Here is a 23682-nt window from a genome sequence, read left to right as displayed (position 1 = left end):
GCTGCACAAGAGAACTCTTTAAAGGTCTCTGGAGGTAATCAACAGAGCACTGATTGGGGAAGCTATTCATAGAGAGGACAGAAACATATGAAAGTCTTAAAGAGTACATGGTGATCACGTAGGGCCAGGAATCGTGCTTATTTCCACCAGCCAGACTAGAAAAATCTCATAACTCTTAGGACTTTGATAAAGTTTGGAGATGGGTCTTGCCTTAGAAGTGGTGAGTAATTCATCTTAAACTAAATAATGCTCTAGTCTTGCAAAACAAACATAAAAGACAAGACACAAAAAGATCAAACTATTTCTGAGTAACACTGCATATGAGCATGGAATGTGAAAATATTTGTAAGAATAAAAAAACCATCCAGCACCCAGCAAGGTAAAATCCAAAATGTCTGGCATCCAATTAAAGATGATGAAGCATGCAAAGATTCAGGAAAATATAACCTGTAAAAAGGAAAATAAACAATCAAAACTAACTGAGAACTGACATATATGTTACATTTGGTGAAAAAGGATATAAAAGCAGTTGTGTTAAAATAGTTAACTAGAGACATAGAGGAAATAATAAAAAGACCCAAGTACAACTTCTGATATGACAAATACACTGAGTGTAATTGATGGCAGATGACATTGAAGGAGAAAAGAATTAGAGAACTTGAAGACATAACTATAAAAACATTCAAAAATGAAACACTCAGGAGAAAACAATTAAGAGGTTAAAGTGTAAAAGTGAATTTTGGACAACTTCAAGAAGCCTAATATATGCATCATGGTGATCCCCAGAAGAAAGTAGAGAACAGGAAGGCAGAAAAAACACTTGAGAAATAATGACTGCAAATCTTCTAAATTTGATAAAATATATAAAATCATGTTTTCCAAGAAGCTCAATAAATCTTAAGCACAGAAACCTAAAGAAAATTACACCAAAGTACATAATCAAATTGCTCCAAGTGAATGATAGTCTTTTTTCAAAAGATTTCAAAAGATTTTTGAATCTTTTGAAAAGGGAGAGGGAGAGAGAATCTCAAGCAGACTTGGTGCTCAGTGCAGATGGAGGCCTTCACGGGTCTTGATCCCATGACCCTAAGATGATGACCTGAGCCGAAACCAAGAACTGGAAGTTCAACTGACGGTGCCACCCAGGTGCCCTGAGGGTTAGGTCATGATCCTAGGGTGGTGGGATTGATCTTTGCATCAAGTCCTATACTGGGCTCCTCCCTCGGTGGAGAATCTTAAAAAGCAGCCAGAAGAAAAAACAAAGCAAAACATATTACTTACAGAAATCAGATAAAGATGACAGATTTCTCACTGGAAATAGCATAAGTAAGAAGAAATTAAAGCAACATCTCTAAAATATTGAAAGAAAAAAATATAAAAAAATTATTGCCAACATAGAATTCTATATCCAGCAAAAATAAATTTTATAAAGGAAGATAAATAAAGTCTGTCAGACATAAAACACTCCTGTCAATTGAAAGGAAAAAATACCAGGTGGAAATGTGGATCTGCATAAGAAGTAAAAAACATTGGAAAGAACTATATGGCTAAAGAGTTTTTTATTATTTAAATTTCTTTAAAAGCTAATTCATAAAATGGAAATAATAATGTGTTCTTGGATTTATAATATATGCAACATTAAAACATATAACAACAGTATCACAAAAGCCAGGAGAAGAGAATGGAACTATACTGATGTGAAATCCTTATGTTACATTTTTGATATAAAAGCGTAGGAAGGTGGATATATTCAGTTAGAGGTATACACTATAAACCCTAGACCAATCAAGATAATAACAAAAGAAACAGACAAAATGGAGTCATAAAAAATACTAGTTCTTCCACAGACAGGAAAAGAGGAAAAGAAAAAGAATGAATGAAGCAAATAGAAAATAAACAGCCAGGTAGTATAAATTTACACATATAATTACACTAAATTTTAATTATCTAAATATTTTAGTTAAAGGCAAAGATTGTCAGATTGCAGAAAAAGTAAGACCCAGGGGTGTCTGGATGGCTTAGTGGGTTAATGCCTCTGCCTTCAGCTCAGGTCATGATCCCAGAGTCCTGGCCAAGCCCTGCATCGGGCTCTCTGCTTGGCAGGGAGCCTGCTTCCTCCTCTCTCTCTCTCTCTGCCTGCCTCTCTGCCTGCTTGTGATCTCTGTCAAATAAATAAATAAAATCTTAAAAAAAAAAAAAAGTAAGACCCAGCTGTATCTTGGGGAAAACAAAACAAAACAAAATATCTCCACATTAAAAAAAAAAAAAAAAAAAAGACATAGGCTATGAGTTAAAAGGGTAGAAAAAGGAATAGGATACTTGCAGTAATTAAAGAACACTTAGGATATTATATTAACGGCAGACAAAAAGCATTTATTTATTTATTTTTTAAGATTTTATTCAGAAAGCGAGCACAAGTAGGGGGAGCAGCAGGCAGAGGGAGAGGGGGAAGCAGGCTCCCCACCAAGTGGAGAGCCCAGTGTGGGACTTGATGCAGGGATCGATCCCTCAACCCTCGGATCATGACCTGAGCCGAAGTCAGACACTTAATGACTGATCCACCCAGGTGCCCCCCGACAAATACCATTTAGAACACATTCATGCATGAATAATACATAGACACTCCACTCACATATGCACAGATTTTATCCCTTTATAACAGAGGCAAGAGTTTTTAAAACAATTTTTCATATGCTTCTGCTCTTCTTGAGCCAGGAAAGTTCTTTCAGGATTACAAAATGTGGCTTTGGTTATGAAGGACCAAGATTTGGAGACCCCAAAGCCCAATATTTATAACATCAGCCACTAGGAAGAGAAAAGAGTAAGAACGTGAGGTCAGAGCAGTTTTCCTACGACTAGAAAAGGAGATACTGGTACTTTTAGCCTGTGGCGAAAAAACACATCATAGGGGAAAGAGGGTGTCTTTGGAGGAGAGAGAGGTGTGCTGGCGCAGCAATTAGGGGAGAGCTAAGAGCTAATTGCAAAGTTGTAAGAACACAGAATGCCCCCCTGAGTGTTACAACTAACAGTTTAAAGTGACAAAAGAAACAGCAAATGCTTAAAAGGAAACTCGGTCTGAAGTAAAAGTATAATCAGTTGGATTATGTTTGGGATATTAATGAGGAGCATTAATGACTCTAAGTCTCAGTAAACCCAAAATATTTAAATTAAGTTTTCAGTGGTCCAGAAGCACTTTAAGGCTAAAATTCAGCGTTCCTGAAAAATCAATCACTGTGAACCTTTTCCATCAGGCATCTTATTTTAAATAAGTATATGTGGGGGAAAAAATGGCACTTGCTTTCACCGAGGGAGTATTATTTTAGGAAGTTTTCTATGTGGTGAGGTATTTTACATACACAGTAGTAATCATAGTTATTATAGTAACATATTAGTGAACACTTGGAATCGCCAATGAGGCATGGGGGTAGTTAATTTACATGTTTTCCATTTTATTCTTCTCCACATGTGTCATTCCACATATGAAGTGACTGCTACTCAGTGGCATATCTAAATGGTTTGACTAGAATGTGGCAAATTAGACTCCAACCAATCTAACTCCAAGACCTCACCTTTTCAACAGGATGACAGATCATGAGCCTGTAACTAATAAAACAGAAAGAAAATAGTATTGCCAAAACAATAATTTCCCATATGAACAGTATGATCACTTTTGCACGTGCAGCTGAAAGCAAAATTCTTCTAATCTAGTTTCTGGGGACTATATATAGGTAGTGAGAGTTCCATTTAGAATTTCTGAGATTTAAATTTTACTATCAGGCTAACCTTAATTTCAATCTACTACAACTTTCTCCTCTTCAAGCTCCAACAAACTGATTCTGACCAGCCGGTTCTTCCCCGGTCCCATTTTCTTCATGTTTTTACTCAGTATCAGCTTTACTTTGCTGACAGTCTGACCCTGACGCTGGACTCCTGTTCTGATCACAAGGGCCCCCTATCTATATCAGTCATTTGAGATCTCGGTAGGGGTCATTTGGTTGCAAAGAACAGAGACTCATTCAAACTGTTTAAATAAACGTGTGATTTATAATTAGAAGTCACGTGGGCTGAATTGGGAACAAGTATTCCTTCAGTAAATGAAGCATCTCTGGAGACCATCTACACTCTGTCACTTTCTCAGGAAGAGAGAGGACAGGCTATTAGTGAAGATGGTTTCACTTCATTCTTCAGTGGAATGACCTATGAGCTACGAGCTCTTGGAAAACAGTTTCGTTTTCCTCTTCTGTAAAATATGGATCATAATAGCACCTACACCTTAAGTGTGTGATGATTAAATGGTTATACCATGTGTGAAGCTATTATATTTTGCCTGGCCGGCAATCTGCCTTAAGTATGTGTGAACTTCGCTACTACTTTGCATAAACTTCATAGTCACTTTAAAAAAAAATTTTGTGGTGGTGATAGTCACAGAATATAAATTTAACCATTAAAAATGTACATTCTCCATGTTGTGCAACCATCACCTCTATCTAGTTCCAAAATGTTTTTATCTCCCCAAAAGAAAACCCCATCCCCATTACATAATCTATCTCCATCTCCCCTCCACCCATTTTTTTAGAAAATTGTGGTAAAAAATACTACATACAATTAACATAAAATTTACATCTTAATTATTTTAAGGGTACTGTTCAGTAGTGTTAACTGTGTGCACATTGTTCCACACAGCTTAAGAAATTTTTCATCTTGTAAACCTAAAACTCAGTACCCATTGAACAACAACTCATAATCTCCCCCTTCACCAACTCTTGGCAATCACCATTCTACTTTCTGTTTCTAGAAGTCTGACTAGTTTTGATACCTCGTGTGAGTGAAATAATCAGTATCTATTTTGGGGGGACTAGCTTATTACACTTCACATACTATCCTCCAGGTGCATCCATGTTGAAGCATCTGGCAGGATTTTCTTCTTTTTTAAAAATCTGAATAATATTCTATTTCACATATTTACCATATTTTCTTTATCCATTCATCTGCCAGTGGACATCCAAATTGCCACCAGCTCTTGGCTCTGATTAATGATACTATGAACATGGGTGCACTTAGAACCACTTTTGACTTTTAATTTTATCTGCAGTGTTTCATTATTCTCCTCCTAAGACACACTTGCATACTGTTTTTCCTGATTCTTAGTATCTTTCTCTACTTCATAGATTTTGCTTATAATAATAATGAACATTTAAATTAATCAGTATCAGTCTGATTTCATTAGATGATATTATGAAGTATCAGATTTTTGTGGCAGATTTATTACCCTTGTATAACAGTTACGATTGTTTCAGTAGCAAGGTTTTGAAAAATGCAGTTCAAAGCCTCTGTTTATGACCCACTATTTTTGTGCCCATGCCAGGATTTTATTGTATCATAAATATCATATTGCTGATTATATTTTAACTTACCACTTATTGTATCTAGGACCCAAGCCTATCAAAGCTTTCCAACTTATTCTTCCCTTATTTGATAGTCTTTTCCTTATTTACTAATGGGTTATTTTTCACTCTTGTGGCTTCGGTGACTTCATTCCATTAAATTACTTGTTTTCCAGTTTAAGATGGCAACAGAAAACTAGAGAATATTTGAAATGAAATGTGCTGGTCTTCTCCAGCTTGATCTGGATTTACACACGTGCACACTGGTACAGAGAGTGAAATACATATGGCCATTAAGCAAGATATAACTGTAATTAGAGAGAATATTAATCAGATGTTCTACAATCTTGGGTAAATGCACATTATTAAATATCTATAAAACAGTTATTCCGCATATGCATGTGTCTGCATGATTCTTTATTTAAACTGAACATTTTTTTAAAAAAGATTTTATTTATTTACTTGACCGACAGATCACAAGTAGGCAGAGAGGCAGGCAAAGAGAGATGGGGGAGCAGGCTCCTGGTTGAGCAGGGAGCCCGATGTGGGGCTTGATCCCAGGACCCTGAGATCATGACCTGAGCCGAAGGCAGAGGCTTTAACCCAATGAGCCACCCAGGTGCCCCAAGAACTGAACATTTTTAAAAAAGATTTTATTTATTTATTTGAGAGAGAATGAGCGGTGGGGAGGGGCAGAGGGAGAGAGAGCAAGAGCAATAGACTCCTGCTGAGCAGCAAGACCAACACAGGGCTCGATCCCAGGATCCAGAGATCATGATCTGAGCAGAAGGCAGACACTTAACTGACTGAGCCACCCTGGCACCCTTGAACTGACCTTTTTCTATAACACTTAGATTATTCAAAATTTTTCTATTTTTCAACTTCACTAATTCAAAATATAGCTCAGAATTAGAAATACAATGAAGAAATCATATATGTATGTGTGTGTGTGTGTGTGTGTATCTCAACAATTCATTAATAGAAAGCGTGCCCTACCATTTACACCTATTCTTTAGATGCACTCAATGTTGCTGGGTAGCTGTCATTAATTTGAACAGATACACTGAAGAGAAACCCAAACAGTAGGAGTTGGAAACTATCTGGGAAGATAGTAAAATATAATTAATTTTAGAAAAAAAACCCACTAGTAGTACCAATGAAACCACCACTGTGTTCTAAAACACTTTTAGTTTGTTCAAGTCTTAAAACCTATTCAGGCTTCCCTATTTCTATAAATCAGAATCAGGCTGCAAAATCTGAGCAATACCTTGTCCCGGTATGGCGAAGAAGAGAAGACGACAAAGAGCTCATGAGCCACAAGAGCTGGGGTCTCTGTGAATTTCTACCAAAGGGTGTACTCAGGTGTAATTAAGCAACTTTCCTCAGTGATCCCAGTGGTCAGAGGCCCAATTACTCCATGCTAGAATAGAAGACAACTGGTCTTTTCAGGATATTGGCCGTAGGATCTGCTTCTGAATGTGATGGAGAATCCATACATCATCAAGGGATTTTAGACTTTGAGCTACATAGGACTTCAGGTCTTCCCCTGAGAAAGGAGTCTCAGCTTGTTCCATGCGTAGGAAGGAACATATGGATGGATACTTGATTATTGACAGTCTTTGCAGGGAATGCTAGTAGCTATCCATAATATAGATATATTTCTTCACAAGCACATAACTAGCCTGTACTTCCCAGTTTCTCCTCCACAGGTAGTTGTGGCTATGGGACTGAGCTCTGGCTCATTTCTAGTGGAAATGCTGGACTACTCCCAGATCTGATGTGTGCTCCCTTTTCTAGTTGACTGAAATGGTGATGCCCAGGGATTCTTGGAAGTCCCTCACTCAAGAGGAAAAGAGGGCATTGGCTTGGGTTCCTAAAGAACTATGTAGAGTCACTGCCCTGAAGCATTACTTATGAAATAAAACAAATCATTTGGTCGTGAAATAAAAAAAAAAAAATTCTTTAAATAAACCACCTGGGGGCGCCTGGGTGGCTCAGTGGGTTAAGCCACTGCCTTCGGCTCAGGTCATGATCTCAGGATCCTGGGATCGAGTCCCATATCGGGCTCTCTGCTCAGCAGGGAGCCTGCTTCCTCCTCTCTCTCTGCCTGCCTCTCTGCCTACTAGTGATCTCTCTCTCTCTGTCAAATAAATAAATAAAATCTTTAAAATAAATAAATAAATAAATAAACCACCTGTAATTTTTCAGTCCATTTAATTTTGTAACATACTGAAAGCTTATTGTCTTATTTTGCTGGCAAAAAATGGGGCTTGTGCCTCTGTTACAATACCATGATCATGGGATTAAAATCCATGTTAAATGTGATCACTGCTTTATAAAACATCCTGGATTATTTGTCTGAAAACAAAAATGCCCAAATATTGCTTCTTCTTTGGTCCCATTAAAATGTGAAAAGTGATTCATTTCCCAAAGTAGTAGCTGCATAAGATTTTTAAGAACGTGGAAAACGAGGTTTTTCTAGAGTCTGAAGCTCAACAGGGATAGAGCACATTTCAATATTTCTAATTAAACTGACAGAATAGATGATGATAACATCTGGGGTTTCTTTTGGTAATAAAACCTATTGATGTTGCTGACCTGAATGTTTCTTATCTGTAAAAGACAACAAATGAAGATAAGCCGAGTTTAAAAAGTGGAAAATGGGAATAAAGTCACCACTAAATAACTAATTCTTTAATTTCAACATGAAGTCTCTCCTAGAAAATGCTTATTTGGAAAACTTTATTTAATAAACATTAGATCAATTAGTCTATATAAGTTTTTCACAGCATTTAAAAGATACTCGAATATAAAGACACCCGGGTGGCTCAGTTGGTTGAGCATCTGCCTTTGGCTCAGGTCATGATCCCAGAGTCCTGGGATCAAGTCCCACACGGGGCTCCTTACTCCATGGGGAAGCTGCTTCTCCCTCTGCCTGCTGCTCCCTCTGCTTGTGTGCTCTTGCTCTCTCTCTCTCTCTCTGACAAATAAATAAAATCTCTTAAAAGAGAGAGAGATTTGAATATAGATATGAAAGCTGTTAGAAAAATCTCTTCATCTCTCAAAAATATATCAGGTTAAAATGTACTCTTCCTAGTAGAATCCAACTTTGAAATCACAAGTCCATTTGCATCCACTAGAATAATTTTAAATTTTGTTTTTATGCTGTTTGTAAAAATAAAAATAAGAGCATACTGCAATGGATATCTAGGAAGTACACTGTTAACTTAATATGCACTAAGAACTAAGAAGTCCCCTTGTGGCTATCCCTTAACATTTGACCAACAAAACAAAACAAAACAAAAACCACACACTAAAAGAAGTAAATCTGACTATATATATGTATATATATATATATATATATATATATATATATATCTCCAACCTGGTTTGCAATATTTGAAATTACAGGAGATTTTTGCAATATAGAAAAAAAATGTTTCTTTAAAGGCAGTCTTATTTCTTTTCTTTCTTTCTTTTTTTCTTTTTTCTTTCTTTTTTTCCTTTTCTCTCTCTCTTTTTTTTTTCTTTTTTTGGCAGTCTTATTTCTAAGTAGAGGGTTGACGCTGTAATCAACTTCTGTAGTTTGGCTATAAGATGGAGGCAATGTCAACAGATGCGTCTCCAGAAAACACAAACACATCAAGAGTTGGTCCTTTTAAGCAGCTCCGAAGTAAATTAAGCATGAACAACATAATGCTACTTAACTTGAAATTGTGACAAGCAGAACCAAAAATTACATTCAGGCTGGGCAAGCAGCACGTGTTCTTCCTTCTCTGTAATTAGGCTGTTTATTTTCTCACTTTAATAGTCTTTTTTAGGGGGAGTATTCCACCTAGTATTTGTATTCTTTTTGTTTCAATAAGGTCTGCATTAGGTTTTCCAAAGTATCCGATTTGAACATAATATTATCTTACGTTTTGACCTTCTGGGCACACTGTCTCAAGAAACAAGAGCGGTAGGAGCAATTCAGGCAAATGTGAGTGCGGGTGTCTGCCACTAGGGGACGAGCAAACACAGTCCTGTGACAGCTGGCCCTGACAGGAAGGAACTGAGGTGGTTGGAGAATCCACTTTCTGAGGACCTTGGGGCTTGCCATTTCTACATATGTTATATGCAGTTACGTAATTCTTACAAAAGCTTTGAAGGTAGAATTTCCTTATTTAAGGATAAATAGCCGTTCTGATGCTTCCAAATGCTGTGATTGGCCCTGGGGACAACAGCGCTAGAAAGGCTGCATTTCAACCTGGCTTCTGTCAGTTCTTCCCCTAGGGGGTTCCTGCTATTGCTTGAGGGCCATAGGGAGCAATTGAGAAAAATTGCAATGACACTGGGAAGAAAGAGTGTCCGCTGCTTTTTGACTCTCCCACAACACACACACACACACACACACACACACACACACACACACACACCACACACACACCCCAAAGATTCTCAAGGTGAGACCCTCCAGAAATGGGCAGGGGTGGGAGCAAGGGCACACAGCTGCAAGCCTGGCTGGCCAGAGCCCTTCTCCTGTGGTACCTCCTGCTCAAGGCCCTGGGATCCCTAGATGTCAGAGGTGGAGAGGAGCAGGAGTGCAGACGAAGACAAATGTAGAGCATATTTTTTTTTTCTAATTGAGAATCTAGACACATGTAACTTCTATTATACCTCTACATTTTTTTTCTGTGTTTGTTATATTATTGTCTGCAATTTTCTTTAATAAAAGTTTTCCACGTGTAGTTTCGGGCTGTATAAGATGGAATCTTTCCCTAGATTTTTGGGTGGGATTCAATTTTAAGTGAGGTCATCCACCAAATAGTATTATCACTTACTAACAAGGCTTAAATGGATAGAGGTCACTTTGATAAGGAAATGTCCTAAAACATTTTGTATTAACATACCAAAGAGTTTTTATTTTAGTTAGTTTTTTTAAGATTTTATTTATTTATTCATGAGAGTCAGAGAGAGAAAGAGAGCGGCGAGCACAGCAGAGGCAGAGGCAGAGAGAGAAGCATCTTAGTTTTAACGAATGGAGAATATAAGGATGTATCTGACACCTTACAATTGAAATATGTATGCCTGAATAGCTAACTTACTTTTCCCGTTGTATCATGCTGGGCTACAAAGACTTTTCAAACTATTGATTTTAAACAAAATTACTTTTATTATGCATAAATTACAGAAAACCCTAATATGAGTGTCCTTCTTTGGAGTTCAAAAAGCAGATCGATACTTAGCTCAGCTACCCAGAAGTTCAGAGAAACATATATACATACATTTAATTCTGATCTCTTGTTTTTATATATTAAAAATAGGACATCTGCTTTCAGGGAATACATATGTGACATCACTATTATAGAGCATTATAGAGACAAAGTTTTTAAAAATGTATATAGCATTTACAATACAATACTCCTAACTTGTGTAAGAAAAAAGTTTAACTAAATACAGAAAAAGTAAAGAATATTTGCTATTTTCTTGTCTCTCTAGACACCTGGAATGTGCATATCAAATTTTGTTGCAAAAATGTTACTTTAGTGAAAAATTCCTCCACAAGAAGGACACACACACACACATTTTAAAGAGCATAAAACAAACCAAAAAAAGGTAAGCCTGAGCCAATTTCAGTCTCTCTTATTTCAAGCAATATTTAATGCAAAAATAATTTCACTATAGTAAGATATTGTGAGCAATGTCTGTTATTCACTGTATAGGATTCAGTCACATAGTGTCAGTTCTTTTTTTTTTTTTTTTTTTTTTTTAAGATTTCATTTATGTATTTGACAGACAGAGATCACAAGCAGGCAGAGAGGCAGGCAAAAAGAGAGAGGAGGAAGCAGGCTCCCTGCTGAGCAGAGAGCCCGATGCAGGGCTCGATCCCAGGACCCTGGGATCATGACCTGAGTGGAAGGCAGAGGCTTTAACTCACTGAGCCAACCAGGCACCCCCATAGTGTCAGTTCTATATCCTTTATTTGCTGTTTTATAATAGCCCCAACACTTAAAAACAGTGTAATCTTAAAAAAAAAAAAAAGGTTTTAAAGCAACTTCATTTTGGAGAATTATTGCTGTTGTGATAATCACATCCGCATAGTCGAAGCCCCGTTTGAATGCCGCGAGATAGCTGCAGCATGAAAGGTAAATAAGCTTGCTCAGCATAGGTTCTACTCCCTTGTGGTCTTCCTTATGTACTACCTTGTAGCAGGCGTTCTGGGTGTAGTTTAGGTTGTACTGATAACTGTGATCAGGTAAGTCTTGAATTCGGAGCTAATCTAAGTGGAGAGAAGGGCCCCACCATGAATAGGGCTGGTGCAGCAGAGCCTGGAATCTCTTCATGCTTGCATCACAGCAGGTGCTACGTTCCCCAAACCAAGAGATGAAGGGGTCATTCTGGGATCTCCAGATTCCAGCTCACATTTTGTGATCATGAAGTCATAACTGAGGGAAGCAGTGTCCGTCTTTCATTTCCTGATTTTTGTCATGGGCCGTTTAGTGGTCATTTCTATGGTGTGATTCTTGAATTATTCAAGGGTGCCCAAACACTGATCTGGTAGCACTGTATTCCTTTTAAGTAACTTTTTGCATGAAATAGCTAGAGCACTCTCTGTTAGCTATAACTGGACCCCGACTGACACTGTTTTCACAAAAATGACCCAGTGATAAAATGAGAAAAACCTAAGAATTTCTGAAGACTTTTCAAAAATTACACATTAGAAGAGTATGAGAGAGAGAGAGATTCCCAATATACTGTATCTGAACTAGAGTAGAACAAAAGAATAGATCTGAGACTACTCAAAGGCAAGGCTAATTAAGCTTTGGTGGCCTATTTTCAATCACTCCAGAAAGGCAAGTGTTCTGCCCACTTCCTATGTTTTAAAACATGTTATGAAAAAAACCTCCATGATTTTCTTCTCTACAAAAGAAGGAGACTGTTGTTCTAAACAATAGTTCTCTGTGGGGGTATTTTGGTTGCTGTATACTGGTTTGTTTGTTTGTTTGTTTTTAATGTTTGTAGGAGTGCCTGGGTGGCTCAGATGGTTAAGCTCTGACTCTTGATTTTGGTTCTGGTCATGATCTCAGGGTTGTAGGATCAAGCCCCACATGGGGTCATGCCCTGGGCATGGAACCTACTTGGGGTTGTCTCTTTCCCTCTGCCTCCTCCCCCCACCCCTCTCTCCCTCCCTCCCTCTCTGAAAAACAAAAACAAATGTTTGCTAAAGTATGACTTTAAAGTTAATATTCTTCATCTGAACACTGTAGATTTGCAAATCCTCTCAGGTGGTCAGATGCTCTGAAATTAAATGCAAAAAGTTGTGTATGTAAATATGGAAAGATTTCAAGTGAGTGATCTATGTAGGTGATCTCCAGATTTTCAAAAGGTTCCATCATCCAACAGCCAAGAAACAAAAGGAATCCTATGGACCATACATGAAAATCATTCCTTTTACATTATAGTTACACTCCTATATACATGAAAAAATTCTTATGTTCATGTGATACTGATTTCAATTTTTATAACTATGCATAAAGAGTTCAGGATAGTTCTTTGTTTATCAGTACCATATTTGAAATAAAGAAAAAAAGTCATTGGTTTATTCAAATGAAAGTTTGTCTTAATATTAGGGTAACTTATAGAATTATTTTCTATGATCTACAATAACAAATTGTAATCATTTTTATTAATTGTCCAAATAGAACAGTCACTATACGATTGCATAAGATGGGTGAATCTCTTTATATTGAGTACATATTATGGGATTCCAATTAGGTAAGGCCCAAAAGGAGGGGGAAAAAAAACCAAACTAAACTATAATGTTTCTGGGTGCCTGTGTGGCTCAGTGGGTTAAGCTGCTGCCTTCGGCTCAGGTCATGATCTCAGGGTCCTGGGATCGAGTCCCACATCAGGCTCTCTGCTCAGCAGGGAGCCTGCTTCCTCCTCTCTCTCTGCCTGCCTCTCTGCCTACTTGTGATCTCTCTCTGTCAAATAAATAAATAAAATCTTTAAAAAAAATAAATAAACTATAATGTTTCTTTTGGAATGAACAGAGTTGTTCAAGGGATTCGAGGGGATCGGTTGGTGTTCCCTGGCATCAATAATGCTCTATATGTTTATCTACTTGTTATTTATGTGGCTGTGTTCTCTTGATGATGATTAATTTCACTGCAAACTAATGATATATACATTCTTTGTGTTTTACTTCAATGCAAAGTAGTTTGCAAATTCCTAAATAAGAAATTCATTTCCTGTTTAAGAGCTCCAAAAAGTTCACCAAACACTATATTTGTACTAACTACCTGGACAAGTTCTATGGCTTCCCTGCGCTTTCACCGTGTTTTCCCTTCTGCCTTAAACTGCTCTAATATTCTGCTAGGCATTGTCATTGACCTTTAATCACTTTTGAGGTCACACCCAGTATTCTAAGGTAAGAGGTCCCTTAATATAGTTCCTCTGGACATTAACTTAAGGAAGCCTGTGGGCTTGCTTATGAACCATGTGGAAAGTAAGAGGTAACCATGTTCTCATTTGATCTTTCATTTATTTGATCTTTTATTTACTGTATTTGTCATTTGATCTTTCATTTATTCAGTATCATCCTCTTTCTTTCTAAGACTCCAAAAAATTCCATGAGGTAGATGTTATACTTTTCTCTTTAGTATTTTATTGTCATAAATCCTAGAGACAGGAAGAGATCTACCTAAGAAATTTTAGTCTGACATCTTCTACACCCTTATAGATTGAGTATGCAAAATTAGAATTTCAGATGCTTCTTCTTTCTAGAGATCCATACCTACATTTGAGAAAAGCTGCTGCATGATAAAATGATATATATTCTTAGAATGATAACAGGTTTAAAAAGCTAAATTCCTATGTTGAAAAATAGTACTTAGATTATACATCCTTTTTGCAGGCATTAATGACTTTCTTACAAATCTTTTAAATTAATGTTACATACAAACAACTATTATTTCAAAACAGGATCGAAAGAAATACACCTATCTATCTAGGTACAATAAGACCTCTTTTGTTTGTTTAGTTTAAGATTATATATATATATATATATATATATATTTTGATGGTCTATATTTGAGAGACAGAGAGAGACAGAGAGAGCATGCACGAGAAAGCGCACAAGCAGTGGGGAGGGGCAAAAGGAGAAGAAGAAGCAGGCTCCCCACTGAGCAGGGAGCCCCCTGCAGGGCTCAATCCTAGGACCCTGAGATTAGGACCTGAGCGGAAGACAGACACTTAACCGACTGAGCCACCCAGGCGCCTATAAGACCCCTTTTAAATACATACCTAGAAATAATCATAAAATCTTCAACTACAGCTTAACCTACTATAAGGTTTTTTTTTTTTTTCTAAGATGATAGTAATATAATTGAAACTGTATTTGAATACAGAGAATCTTATCTGTAGGAACTACCAATATAATTATACCAAAATGTTGTCAAGTAAGTGCTCTCCCTTTATCTTCTACCCATTGCAACCACACTAGCTACTCTTTATACATTATCAACTGGTGAATGACATGAGCTAATTGGCTTTTCCTATCATTACTAATCAGAATAATTAGCAATCCCAAGTAAACTCTAAGGCACATCATTCCTTTTTATGAAAATGTGATTTCGAATTCAAGTTAATTTGGGAAACCCTGCAACCCATAACTGACTTTTGAATAGTTGGAAGTCACATTGATGCATTAAAAGTTCCAAGAAGTTTTTCAGAAATAACACTTAATTGACTTTCATCAAGCATCTTAAAAATGTATCTGCCATAGAAATCTTGTTTCGTGTAACATTAATATCCTACTTATGGGCTCTGCGGAATACACTTGGAATAACTAATAGAGATCACTAAAAGATCACTACTCACTTCTGCTATTTCCCCAACACTATATCGTGGGTGCAAGGTTCAGACTTCATGCCATTGTCTATACCCTCATGTGGCTTTCTTGATCCTGTTTTTTCTTTCACTTTAGGGCAAAGAAGAAAGTCCCATCTTTTATAGTATGTGGGAAAGTCTTGCATAAATATTCCCCCTGCACCATAATATCCAATTTCTCTGATAACTCATATTTATGATGTTGAAATAAGAGTTCCTTCTTATTAATTTTACAACATAGACAAATACATACCCTAGAAGTTTTTCTAGTTTTCTCTTCCGTTGATATTTTGATGGGAATTCCTCCTTCCTCCAGGTACACATCTAAGCTTTCCAATGTATATTTATGTATGAACATTATAGAACTAAGGTATTCTTTTTGAAATATTTACACTTTTATTTACATTTCTTCTAGTGGTGAATAGAAAAATGATAGAATATGTGGGCAACTATTTAACTACTCACCAGTCAGAAAGAGCAGAAGGCAATAGAATTAGGGAGAAAAATATAAGCTATTCAAAGTACTCTAAATAAAACAATGACCTTCCCTTCCCAATTGTGATTAATTAATCACAATTAATTTGAGTAATATTCACATTATTTTGTATGTTCATGTAACAATCATGCAAATGGCACTGCCTAGACTTGCCAGTGTGTTGGAAAGATTCATAATCTTTCAAAGATAATATTATACTAAGTATAATCATAATAATTCACAGGAAATAGTCATAATCTTTTGGGATAGTGTCAAAGAAGAATTTCATAGAGCGGAGTGGTTAAGACTATGTACCCAAATCTTGGTTCTGAGAGTTATTGGTTGGTAGACCTGCTCTCCCTGCTTTACTTTTCTGATCTGAAAATGATAATAGTAAGGGTATTTAAATAATTTAATGCTAAGAAAAGAACTTGATATAGTGCATATTACTTTTATTAGTTCCAAATACTTTCTGTAGTTACTGATGCTTAGTACATATTTGGAATTGTGAGATGACTTGAAAGCCAATATTTATTCACTAGAACAACTAATACAAGGTGCTTACAATGTGCTGTGTAAAGTTCTGAGAATTTATTTTTTTATTTTTTTAAAGAATTTTATTTGCTTATTTGACAGAAAGATCACAAGTAGGCAGAGAGGCAGGCAGAGGGAGAGGGGGAAGCAGACTCCCTGCTGAGCAGAGAGCCCGATGCAGGGCTCGATCCCAGGACCCTGGGATCATGACCTGAGCCAAAGGCAGAGGCTTTAACCCACTGAGCCACCCAGGCACCCCAAGTTGTGAGAATTTGAACCACTCTGATCACGGTGCCAACATTTCTGCTCACAGACAGTTCACACACTAGTTGGGAGTAGATAGACAATAAATAATCTGAATGGGATGACAGAGTTAAGACCCAAATGACAAAATAGTGTCCACCATCTGAAAATGTGAGAAAACAACAACTTTAAAGAATATCTGATATCATAATGGTAAGATAGAAAAAGAGATTATGTGGGCAAGTATTTAACTGCTTCTAGTCAGAGAAAGCAGAAAACAATTAATGGGTGTATTTGAGAATCAGGAAGTCCAGTGGAGCTGGGCACTAATGTGCTTAATGAAATGACATCATTAGTGAATAGAACAGACATGATTCTACCTGTGTGGATGTCACCAACTGCTGTAATATTAGCACTTTAATTTTAGGGACTTTCATTTGCTTGAAAGAATCTCCAATGAAGCTAATGCATTGGCCTGTGGAGTGTTAAATGAAAGGGTTAAAATATGGTCTGGAAAGGGAAAATTAATACAGGGTATGCTTGTGACATTTAATTTCTTCAAATGTGTTTTCTCATCTGCAAGATGGGGATAGTCACAATTGTCCTGCTTACCTCTCAGGGTTATTGGGAGGATTGAATCTAATGGTATATCAAGAACATTTCACAAAATAGAAAACGGTAAGCCATTGGAAGTTATTGTTACAAATGCTTCATTTTTTTCCTATAAGGTAGTTTTACTACCTCATCTCTTTCTAGTCTATTACTATGTCATTGAGGCCTATTCCATTACACTTTTTAAAATTAAAAGCAATCCCTCGCAGTGTCCTTCTACCTTACATGATTTTTCTATTTTTTCCATAGCTTTTATACACATTACCTTTAACAGAACACAGTGAAGGTAGAATATCATCCTCCATATCTAGAACAGGTGTGGCAAGAAGCCAGTAGTCAATAAATATTCGTTCTAAGAATGAATCATCATTAACTTCATTGTAAGATTTTTTTTTTTGCATCGTTTGTTAACATATGTTAAAAGAGACAAGGAAGACAGAGTTATTCTCAAGGTCAAAAGCAGACAAGGCAGAGAGGAAAGAGAAATGGCCCAGGGAACACTCTTCCCTTGATTCTCTTTACAGGCTATCAGAGCACTTTGCTGGATCTCCTCTCTCTGTCAATTACACATAATTGTAACTTTTTACCCTACTTTACCAACCCTTAAGGGGATACAGCTGATAGGGAGTATGAAAAGGCTTTGAAATTCCCTAGCTTATACAAATATAAGGACTACTGCCATAAATAAAGATAACTAAGCTAAAATAAAAAGTAGATGCCTGGATATCTGTGCTGAGCGGGAGTCCCTGTCTTTAGTAATTCTCCACTTAACCTAAGTTAGCCTCAGCACAATTTCACTTCATATGTTGCTTAAGAGAAAAACAAAACTACTTCCTAATTGAAATGTGATCTTATTTTAAAAGTTGTTTATCATATATTGTATTTCAACCCTAATGATTGGATTTTACTCCTTTAATCAAGATAGTATATTAAAAGAATGAGTAGGTTTTTTTTTCTTTTTTAATGCTAAGCAAATTATACTAGAAACTAGTTTGTAATTTGTGATTGTGCATGATTCTGATAGTGAAGAAATTTCATTACAGGTAGGTTGAAATACCAGAATGCATGTGCATTTGCATGTCTGGATGCAGGTAAATAAATAGTAAACCTCATTGATAACAGAGGCCATTATAATTTGAATAAGTTATATTCTCTCTAGGAGAGATAAAGGGTAATGAAAGACAATTCGGAGCGAGTTTGTTATTACTTCATCAAATACCTCAGCCTCAAGCTGATAAAACTCACTTGTATAGTTCCCTTGAGACGTTAACGACAACGGTGCTGCCAACCATTTGTAGTGATTTCTAAAATCATTAATATCACCATTAAATGAGTTTGTGATGTAGTGGGACACAGGGTAAAGCCAGAGGTGAAACTACTACATACACTTCCATAAAACCATAAGAAGTGAGTTATGAGGGATGATAAAATGAATTGTATTCAGGCTGGACAGATGCAATGAGAAGATAATTTCCCAATGAAACTAACAATGGGCCTTAATGGCATATTAGTTATGTTACTTATAAAAACTCAGACTTACATAGGAACTTAATTTGCTTAAATCTTATTAGCCCAATTTTGAAGTAAGTACTTTTGCAAACACTAATTATGTTGACCATTTATAGATTATGCTGATATTATTCTTTATTGTTCCTTAATCTATCAATTCATTGTGTATAATCTTTCCTGACTAGAGATCCATATAGAGTTATTTTGGAAATAGATGACTGATTGCAAATATGACAGAAAGGGTCATTTTGCATTTTGTTTTGTTTGTTTTAATGTAGAGGCTGGTTAATAAGTGGCTGGTTAATGTAGTGGCTGGTTAATAAGAGGTTTCATTAATACACCATTCATTTGGGTATGACATAAAATATACCATTTTTAGACAAATTATAACTTTAAATTAATAAATGTCTAACCAATGACTTTAAATTAATTAATTAATAATAATAAATTAATAAATGTTTTAAATTAATAAATTAAGTGACAAAACATCCTACTTTTAAGCAGATATCCAAGATTAGACATACTAGCTTGAATCTAACGTCCAGATATCACTTTGAAAGTTGTTCTTACTTTAAATTTCCAACCACTATTCAGTAATTTTCGAACCTTACTTACTTACTTGGTACTTATTGTCATGATAGTTTTTAGCTATTAATTTCCTCCATGCTATTACCTGTGATTGTAATTCAATAGAGCACATCACCTTGCAGTGAGGATTTTTAGGTGAGGAGCAGAATACCAAGTTTCTGAAATATATGAGGGTTGTTGAAAGAAAAATTCGGAAGGATATCTGTAAGATAAAATATTCTTCCAGAAGATGAATTTTTATTGGCATAATTTATTTCATTGAAAAATTTCAGTCACATTTGACAATAAGTAGAACTGTTTACCTTCTTACATATGACTACATAAAATAAAAGAGAATATTCTGGCTATCTTATAAAGCATAAAGACCTGATCACATAGCAACCAACACTTATTTTGTCATCTCATTTTGAAATTTCACTTTTCTGTTGCTCTCATTGTGTGTGAAAAAAAAAAAAAAAAAAGAAATGGGGGCGCCTGGGTGGCTCAGTGGGTTAAAGCCTCTGCCTTCGGCTCAGGTCATGATCTCCGGGTCGCAGGATCGAGTCCCACATCCGGGCTCTCTGCTCAGTGGGGAGCCTGCTTCCTACTCTCTCTCTCTCTCTCTCTCTCTCTCTCTGCCTGCCTCTTTGCCTGCTTGTGATTTCTGTCTGTTAAATAAACGAAATCTTAAAAAAAAAAATTACTAAAAAAAAATTAAAAAAGAAATGACAGCGGCTCTAGCAAAACCCTCGGCCTTTGCTTCCACTGATCGCGGATGTCGCTGCCTGTGAATTCACAAGCTCATCTGTTAAGTCTGGCACTTGATAGTTTAATTTTTTGGGTAAAAATTTTTTTAAAGACTTATTTATTTACTTATTCATTTATTCAGAACATGTCGGAAGAACAGAGGGAGAGGGAGAGAATCTCCAGCAGACTCCCTGCTGAGTGGAGAGCCTGACAGGGGGCTGGATCTCAGGACACTCAGATCATGACCCTGATTCATGAGGGAGGTCATGACCTGAGCTGAAGTCAAGAGTTGGAGGCTTCATCGACTGAGCCACACAGGCACCCGATTTATTTGAGTGAAATTGAACCTCAGTGAGCAAGCACTCATTTATTTTGTCTTACCTCTGCCCGCTTCTTTCCTTGTCATTCTTCCAGTTTCTGTGGTCAGGAACAGCTTTGCAATCATCTATTTGTCAGTTTTATTCACAGATGCTCTCTTCATTGTTCCCTGTCCCAGCAGGGAGTCCTTGATTTTGTTATTTTGTTTCTACCTGTGTTTTAGTCGATTACCTATTGTATCATCAGCTCATTTATCTTGCTATCAATCTTTAGCCTCAATAATGAATTGTTTACCAGATTCCTGCTCAGATTTGCTGGCTCTGACCCCTGACTCACAGGGCAGCTCACACCAGGACGCTATTGCAGAACTGGGCGGCCTGTCCCAGTGCCCCACATCTGTCCTGTCCAAACAGGCTCCTGATTATTCCATGCTTCTTTCTAGGATCACTCTTCACAGTGCTGATATTAACGTTGCCTGATATTTGTGTCTAAGAAACTTTGCCAGTTACCTTACAATTATTGCCACACACGTTACGATCCATTTTATGCTATTCCATCATCAAAGCACACATCCTAGAGTTTTCTCCATTTCTATGCCTTCACTTAGTAGCCTTTATTCTTCTGAATCACAGTATCTAATGGTTTCCTCCTTGTTTTTCTCCATCATTCAAACTTGATGGTTATTTTACTTCCTAAACACTTCTTGAAATGATTTCTTCTCTACGACCCCGTTTACATCACTACCACTCAGGTCTGTATCATTTCTCACTTGGCTTGTTTTGGGGGCTCTGTACTAGTTTTTATGGCCTTAATCTCACTTCCTTGGATGTCATCTTCCAGCCAGTTGCCGGATTAGTCTTTCTAAATGGTTTATTGACCTTATCAATATTTATAAACATCTTTCAAAGGCTCCTTACTATTTGCAATTAACAAAAAAATCAGGAGATAGTCTTAAATTACAGTGACCTTAGAATTTACTGTCCAAAGTGGGACACATAGGAGTTAAGGGGAATGCTATTTCTAGTTGTGTCAGCACAACTGGCAAAAACCTGGTAGATGGAAATATGTGGTGGTCCAGGTTAAGATCCTTTCCATGGTCTGGTAACTGTGACTTCTGTTTCAATCTCAACTTTTCTGATCCCGATCTCAAAATTTAAGTTCTGTATCTGCCTTTACTAGTTTATAAACCAACGTGGTCTTTCATGCTGTCCTGTCTGTTTGGACCGCTCCCCTCCACTCATCCTCTGCTTGGTTCATGCCTGATTCTTCCTTAACACCGAATTTAGGAGTCACCTACTGTAGGAAGCTTTCCTTGACGCCCTTAGGGTATGGCTTCAAATAATAACTTCTATTTGGGCTTATTATATTGCTGTTTAAATATTTTTCTCATCTGTCTTCTCTGCTAAACTTTGAGATCTCTATCTCCCAAAGGGAAGAGACTGTTTGTCATTTCTGCAAACTTAGAATAACACTTAGTAGTTGTAGCACTTATGGATTTGTATGTAATAATTATACAGGCATATTTTGTTTTATCGTACTTTGCTCTATTGTGCATCTCAGATATTGAATTTTTTGCATATTGAAGGTTTGTAACAACCCTGTGTAAAGTAAATCAACTGACACCATTTTTCCAACAGCCTTGGTTCACTTTGAGTCTCTGTGTTACATTTTTCAAAATTTTCATTATTATATTTGATTGGTTGCAATCTCATGATAAAACTTAAACAATGAGGAGTTGCTTCTTATAGACAAGCAAAGAAAGTGGTGGCTTGTTGAGTTGAAATCTACTCCTGGTGAAGCTGCTATGAAGATTGTTGAAAGGATTTTTTTTTTTTTTTTTTACAGTCTTGAGATCTTTTATTTTCTTTGTATGTATATGCTATAAATTCATAGGAAATGGGTTCCAGCAGTTTGGACTTTTTTTCATTGGTTCTCATGAAATGTGCTTCTCTGGGCGGAGCAAGGTGATGCTTCAGTTGAACCCAAGTACCTTTCTCTTTGGCTTCTTTCTTTTTCTGATCATCTTCCTTCACATGCTTCAGGAAGCTACTTGGTTCTTTGAATGTTTAATAAGCTCAATGTGTACATTAATTCTCTAGGCAAGAATCTTGCCCTTAACTTGTCTGTTTACAACAATGCCAGAAGCATGCTGAGTAACACTGTAGACTCTTCTAGTTTTGCCATGGTAACATTTGTGGGGCATCCCTTTTGGACAGTGCCCATTCCCTTAATGTCCACAATATCACCTTTCTTATAGATTCGCATGTATGTGGCCAAAGGAACAACTCCGTTTTCTAAAAGGCCTAGAGAACATTTAACAGGTATCTCTCCTCTTTCCCTTTGTGTTGGTCATTTTGGCAAATTACTGGAAGGTGGCGGTTCCAGCTGAAAGGGCTGTTGAAAGGATTTTTGAAAGGGTTTAGAATAGTCCATAAACTGAGCTGATAAAACAGCAGCAGAGTTTGAGAGAATTGTCTCCCATTTCGAGAGTGTTCTACTGTGCATGAAATGTATAGCATCATCTGTACAGAGAATCCACTCATGAAAGGAAGAGTCAACTTCATTGCTGTCTTATTTGAAGAAATTGTCACAGACACCCTGGCCTTCAGCAACCACCACCCTGATCAGTAGCCATCAACACGGAGGAACAGCCTCTACCAGCAACAAGATTATGTCTTGTTGAAGTTCAGACGGTGGTTAGTAATTTTTAACAATAAAGTATTTCCCTTATAATACATATTTTTTTGGACATAATGCTACTGAACTCTTACTAGACTAAGGTATAGTTTAGTGTAAACATAACTTCTCTGCACAGGAGAAGAAAATTATTTGACTTGCTTATTTACAATATTCATTTTATTGTAGTAATCTGGAACTGAACAGGTGGTGTTTCCTAGGTATGCCTGCAGAGATATGAAAAGGATACCATACTTGAAATAAGGAAATTTATAGTCTATTGGAGAGACAGATAGATAAAAATGCAATATGTATTAACGGAGAGCATGTTCTAAAGCAATCAAGTAAGGTTTAAGAAAATAGGCAGAATCCAGGGGTGCCTGGGTGCCTCTGCCAGTTAAACATCTGCCTTCAGCTCACGTCTTGATCCCAGGGTCCTAGGACTGAGCCCCACATCTAGCTCCCTACTCAGTGGGGAGTCTGCTTCTCCCTCTTCCTCTAGTGCTCTCCTGCTCCTGCTTGTGTGTTCTCTCTCACTCACTCTCTTTCTCTCTCTCTCAAACAAACAATCTTTAAAAATGAAAATAGGTAGAATCTACTTTATCTTGAGGTGGAGCAGGAGTTTGATAGGTAGAATAAGTAGAGGAAGGCATCAGTATATGTGTCCTCTAGTCAAGGGATGAAGAGAACCTCCACTTACTTGATCAAATCATTGGACTCAAGCCTGATCAGCAGTGAGGTTATATT

At 36.9% G+C, this 23682-nt stretch overlaps 1 pseudogene; it reads right to left on the bottom strand.

Annotated features, from left to right (window-relative positions):
- Positions 1-3790: 3790 nt before the first annotated feature.
- LOC132020293 (large ribosomal subunit protein eL21-like) lies at positions 3791-22615 on the bottom strand (annotated as a pseudogene).
- Between the last annotated feature and the right edge of the window lie 1067 nt (positions 22616-23682).

The sequence above is a fragment of the Mustela nigripes genome, chromosome 6, assembly GCF_022355385.1.
Source record: "Mustela nigripes isolate SB6536 chromosome 6, MUSNIG.SB6536, whole genome shotgun sequence".
Taxonomy (NCBI): Eukaryota; Metazoa; Chordata; class Mammalia; order Carnivora; family Mustelidae; genus Mustela; species Mustela nigripes.
Note: the sequence above shows the minus strand (reverse complement) of the source record. Positions and strands in the feature narration are given on the sequence as shown.